Raw genomic sequence first — 5,208 nt, 5'->3', positions numbered from 1 at the left:
TTGTAAAAACAGCACTGCCAATAATGTGAAATTCAAGTTTCTTTATGAAAGCAGGCAGCAAGTTTAAAGCAGCCACTGACACTGGAGAGCAAGACAAAGCTCTGGCAATTGTCTACAGCAGACATAGAAGACAGGGTGGTCCAACCCAGCACCAGTAGCAACCAGGAAACTGGGAAGTGACAGAGTGCCAGGAAGAGCACCAGACTGTATGAAGGCTGGAGAGAGTAACAAAAAACCCAAAAAATTCTTGGCAGAAGGACAAAGAACATCAGGAAGTGTTTCAGACTCCAGCTGGGTATGCTGCTCCTAAATAGGACACAAAAACCAAAACTGTTGCTGCTTTGCTGCTCTGAGTCAGTAGGTTAAGACCCACACTTGAACAATTCATGAGGGAGACAGAAGAGACCAGTATTTGCTTATCCTTTCTCACTCCCTCCCTCTCCCACGTCTCTCCCCAAATCCTGCCACTGTTACAGCACTTCCTCAGGAGGAGATGCCTGCAGTGATGGAGCAGGCATGTAGTTCATGTAGCAATGAGGGTAACAAACGCAGCACAGACTAGTGAGTAACCAAGTTTTGATTTCTTAAGAAAATAGGACAAGGGAAAAATTACATGAACGATCTGATGATTGAGCTTAAGCCTCTTCTCAAAAATGAAAAGGAATTTTGAAACTTGTAATTCCATCTGTAAAAGTGCTCTATATTCTACTGTATTGAATGCAGGAATCTCAGCATTCACTGGATCAGTTTGAGTTCGGGGGCCATTAAAATACTTGTATTTTAGCACAGCAGTTATTTCATTTTTAGACAGATCAAGGCCTGATACCTATCACTGTCTAAACAAGTGGCAGATGAATAAGCTACAACAACTACAGTTACATTATGAAGTCTTTATGCAAAATATTGGAAGCAAATTTCAAAGGCTGTTTTCATAGTTAAAATTTGGTTGTGCTTTACTAACTGAAAACCAAAAATTTTGTAAAAAAGTGATTACAAAAGGGAAGTGGCAATATAAGAAAAAAAGAGGAAAAAACCACTAAGATTAAGAACAGCATTTGAATATAAAAATTTATTTAGGTGAAGTCACAAACAGTTTGATATCAATTTACAAACACTCCATGTTACGCATATTATTGGAACTATCGAGAAAGGTAAAGGAGAGGAGATAATGGCAACTTTTTCCTGAAACAACTAAAGGCAAACCCTTACCATCATGCGTGTTACTGGATCATAGTATTACCTTGATCATACCCCCTAGTATGCAAGGAAAAAGGAAAAGAAAACAAAACACTGAGATGCAGAACGATTAAACCGTGAACCAGCGAACATAATTTTCATGAACACCAGACTACAAAGGTGTAGTCTGATGCTCAGGATCTTAAGTATTCTAACAAGAATAAAAACAAAATTATAATTTAGGTCAATTACTATAGTTGAAGAATTTTGTAACGCACAGTTGGGCTATCTGGCAATGACAGCAATGGTTAACGCATTTTTTAAAGAACAATGAAGAGGTGATACTGAGCCTCACAGAATAATTCTGTTGACAACCTGAGTTGTTATAGCAAGTGTATGATACTGTTTTGAGTCAAATACACATTTATGTTGCAAATATTCTCAATGAAATGGCAAAAGTAACAGCTGTAACAAGACAAGTTATGATTTATTTTTTTTTAAACAAATATAATACATAAGGTTTTGAAGTGTCCGGTTGTGATCTGCAAAGATCCAGGATTGCACACAGTTTGGTCAAATGAGAAGGTTTAATCTGCACATTAAATTGGCTTTTACTTTCAAAGTAGTATTTTAGAGCAGGGTTCTCCTCCGGGAGACTGTTCCTGACCTCATTCAACCAATGTTCAATTTATTCACCTTCCTGAATCTTTGCCCTCTTTGGATAGTCTGTGACAAGTGCTGCGCTGCAGGAATTCCTGTTTTCCAGCAAACTGGCTTGCTCTGCAGGTTTGTAGTCCATTGTTACAATTGCTGATTGGGTAAAATGAATTTCCTACGTCTTCTCTAGCACAGCTTGCAACGCAACAGAAGCAGAGGTAAAAGAATGCACTAGAATACCAGAGCTCCACTTAAACACCAACGGAGTCAGGCTGTTGGCACCAATAAAAAATTCTGTATTTAACAAATCTGCAAATATTTAAGATCCAAAGTTAGTCAGTTTTATAAATAAACTCACCCAATTAGTCTGACTGCCATCCCAACTGGCCTTCTGTTTTCATGGAGTCTGGGGAAAAAAAGAGAATTGTCTGAAGTGATATATACAGACAAATTTGCAGGAATGAATATCAGCTATCCTACATACATTCCAATTACCACATTTAAACTAAAACTAGGGTCTCTCACTTTGTTCTTTCCACATAAAGTAAAGATACAGCTCTTCACCAGTGCCTTACAAAGGACAGATAGCTTCAGAAGACAAACACTTGGTTTACCTTGACTTTTACTGTTTAACCATCTGTGGAAACACAGAACCAGAGATACAGTCACTAAACTAAATGGCGCTGAAATTCTAGTCTTTGACTGAGAGGGAAAATGAAATTCAGTCATGCTGCCTAATGCTATCTGTTGAAATTACAGAACCAAAATCAGTTCAAACCAACAATCTGGAAAAGGTTTTTGTAGAACACCTCCTCTTCCTCTTCACAGCATGAATGTGGAAAAGCTTAGGTCTTGGCCAAAGTTGTAAGCCCATAAAAGGCTATTCTCTCCCATTTTAATTCTCCAATTCTTTTGCCCAAGTGTGATGTCACGTCTTATTTTACTGAAGTAGTTTTACACAACATAGTTAGAGCTTGCAAGGCACAGGGGAGGTGTGGAGGAAACACAGAAATCACCTCCAAGAAAACATTTCCTTGCTGCTGCCTTGCCAATGATAAACTCATGCTTTATCCTAGGCCTTATTTACATTTAACAGTTGCTCAAACCCTTATTTCAGTTAGGGACATTTTTAAGCAGTTATAAGAGACTATGTGCTACCAATTAAAAACTGCTCTAATAATAGAAAAGTGGTTGAAACCACACTGAACAATTGCAAAACTTTTACTTTCTCATTGTGCTGCTAAAGCACTACTCTTTTTACAAAGATTAAACTTTCAGTATTTTGTAACTTAATTAAACGTTTTTCCTTTACACACTTTCTGAGGGGAAAAGAAATACGTATCAGTGCCACTGCTAATAATCAGTTAGGAAGTTTCCATGAAATCAAAGGGGATTGAGACCTCTGGTGCCTCAACAGACAACAGATCAAAGGTCTGCACTGACAGACCAGCTGCTGCAGAAGAAGTTACAAGAGCGGCTAACATGACAAGCTGAAGGTCCAGTCTCAGATGAGATGAAAGTTATAAGCCATTGCCCATCTGGTGCTCAACTGAGATCTGTAGGAGAACAAGAACTGAGCTGTTGTTCTTGAGAATGGAGAAATACAAACAAGATATCAGAAAAAGTTGCAGGAACATAGAGCATCAACCACAGAAAGCCCAAGGCCAACAGGCCTGGATTTATCTGTATTACTGTGTGGTGTTTACTCCCTTTCTTTGTCAGCAGTTGGCCTAGTGAAGTCACTTTTAATAGGTATTAAAGTGTGACACACCAAACATGTCCAGATGCCTTGAAAAAGGATCCTCCCTTCCCAGATCAGGCTAACAAAGTCAAACAACTTAGCCATTCTGTGCTGGCAATCCCCAGGAAGCAGAGCATCTGATAAACTAGCAAAAATTCTACAGGAATGCAAAGGTTCTTCCTACAGACCTAAAAAGTCTGATTAGAAATAAATATAGCCAGTATCACAGAATCTGTACACCACCAATCAGCTAGCATGAAACTAAATGTTCAGCATTCAGCATTTTCTGTGCTGGGGATTTGGCAGACTACAGCCACCAGAGTAAGAGAAGCAGCACAACCCCTAATATAGGCAGGAAGCTCTTTGTAGCTGTGGAGCTCGGCGTCATGCCTTAGGCGGCAGAAGACCTGTCTGTGTGCACCAGGGGTTAGAGCAACTCAGTGACGCCTCTACTGAAAGCAAAAAAAAGTACACAAAATCCTCCCTTACTTTCCCTAATCACATTCACCATCTTTTCCCACAAAACAGGTGATAACTTGTGTATTAAATCTCCTGAGTCCCAAACCAGGTTTGATCTTCAAATCACAGTGCATTTGCAAGCTGTGGCCATTCATACTGAATTTTATCTTTATTCACATCAATTTTGCTGCCCTCCCACACAGCCTGCAACTACCCACATGCTCCCATAGTAACAGGAGACTCTGTACGCTTTGTCTTACATACAAATAACTGTATTGATAAGAAGGGGGTTTTTTTAAAGACAATTCAGAGGCAAAAAATAAACCCACATCTTTTTTCTAATGTCTTCAGGAAGATGAAGTTATGTATCAGGGGAGGGAACTAGTGGAGTTCCTGTTTTCTGGTGGCCAGGGCAATAAAGGCTACAGTTATTTACTCAGAGCGTCCATCAACGACCACATCTCTGCCGGTGGGCACCCGGGATACCACGTCCCTATGGTCAGCACGAGCAAAGGGTCAGCGCTGTGAGACGGGAGCCGCCGACCAATGCATGGGCACCCCAACTGCCCCTTCCTCCTCTTCCCCTCCGAGGGGGCACCATGCCCAGCCAGCGGAGCGGGAAAACACGCGGCCATCGGCTCATCACACCTGGTTTTTCTCCTCCTGCTTGGGGCTCTGCGCCGGCGGGGGCGGCGGGGCCGGCGAGGGCTGTGTCTCGCCCTCAGTCCGCGAGTGCCTGGGGACAAGCGACTTGAGCGGCGCCATCCACTTCATCCACAGGTCCAGGTCGACGTCACCCCAGGGCAGAGAGGGGTTCTTGGCCGCCCGCCGCCGAAAGTCCTCGTCGTAGTTCATCCAGGAGGTGCCCCCGTAGGTGGCGTGCAGCTTGCGGATGGTGTCCAGGTACTTGAACATGGCTCCGCAGCGCGCCGGGTGCTTCTCGCACAGCACGCTGGCGTACACCAGGAAGGCTGAGACCCACTGGTCCAGCGTGTCCCCCGGGCGCGGGCCGTGCTCGGGGGCCAGCTCTGTGTGGAGCAAGGAAAAGAGGTCAATGAACTCCCCCCGCCAGATCCGCTCCTTGGTGGCCTTGGCCAGCTTGTAGCCCAGCGGCCGCCGCAGCCCCACGTAGGGGGTGGCCGGCGCCTCCGCCGCCGCCGCCTCGCCCTGCCCCG

At 43.4% G+C, this 5,208-nt stretch overlaps 1 long non-coding RNA gene across 1 annotated transcript; it reads right to left on the bottom strand.

Annotated features, from left to right (window-relative positions):
* Window positions 1–1,042: 1,042 nt before the first annotated feature.
* Window positions 1,043–5,202, bottom strand: LOC113963729. The gene is made up of 3 exons (XR_003532925.1): window positions 4,682–5,202; window positions 2,192–2,239; window positions 1,043–2,105 (listed from the first exon to the last, which is right to left on the bottom strand). It is a non-coding gene; the product is annotated as an uncharacterized LOC113963729 (long non-coding RNA).
* Between the last annotated feature and the right edge of the window lie 6 nt (window positions 5,203–5,208).

The sequence above is a fragment of the Neopelma chrysocephalum genome, unplaced genomic scaffold, assembly GCF_003984885.1.
Source record: "Neopelma chrysocephalum unplaced genomic scaffold, ASM398488v2 Primary Assembly neopelma1_25, whole genome shotgun sequence".
NCBI classification, from domain to species: domain Eukaryota; kingdom Metazoa; phylum Chordata; class Aves; order Passeriformes; family Pipridae; genus Neopelma; species Neopelma chrysocephalum.
The sequence above is the reverse complement of the archived record's forward strand: the minus strand, read 5'-3'. Positions and strand labels throughout refer to the sequence as shown.